The 601-nt window shown below is 39.4% G+C and overlaps 1 non-coding gene across 1 annotated transcript; it reads right to left on the reverse strand.

The window, feature by feature from the left end:
• Positions 1-198: 198 nt before the first annotated feature.
• Positions 199-302, reverse strand: LOC127741813 (small nucleolar RNA R71). The gene has a single exon (XR_008003018.1). It is a non-coding gene; the product is annotated as a small nucleolar RNA R71 (small nucleolar RNA).
• Positions 303-601: the final 299 nt, after the last annotated feature.

Here is a 601-nt window from a genome sequence, read left to right on the forward strand (position 1 = left end):
ACTGAGTTCTTGCAGATCTGTGAGACTGTAAAGACGAATGGAGTTGATCTTGAAGTCTACAGACTCATGCTTTTCCCTTTTGCTGTAAGAGACAGAGCTAGAATATGGTTGGATTCACAACCCAAGGATAGCCTGGACTCTTGGGATATGCTAGTCACTGCCTTATTGGATAAATTCTTTCCTCCTCAAAAGCTGAGCAAATTGAGAGTGGATGTTCAAACCTTCAAACAAAAAGATGGTGAATCCCTCTATGAAGCTTGGGAAAGATACAAGCAGCTGACCAAAAGATGTCCATCTGACATGTTTTCAGAATGGACCATATTAGATATATTCTATTATGGTCTATCTGAATTTTCGAAAATGTCATTGGACCATTCTGCACGTGGATCTATTTACCTAAAGAAAACGCCTGAAGAGGCTCAAGAACTCATTGACATGGTTGCAAACAACCAATTCATGTATACCTCTGAGAGGAATTACGTGAATAATGGGATTCCTCAGAAGAAAGGAGTTCTTGAAATTGATGCTCTGAATGCCATATTGGCTCAGAACAAAGTATTGACTCAACAGGTCAACATGATTTCTCAAAGTCTGAATGGAT

This window comes from Arachis duranensis, chromosome 9 (genome assembly GCF_000817695.3).
Source record: "Arachis duranensis cultivar V14167 chromosome 9, aradu.V14167.gnm2.J7QH, whole genome shotgun sequence".
Taxonomy (NCBI): Eukaryota; Viridiplantae; Streptophyta; class Magnoliopsida; order Fabales; family Fabaceae; genus Arachis; species Arachis duranensis.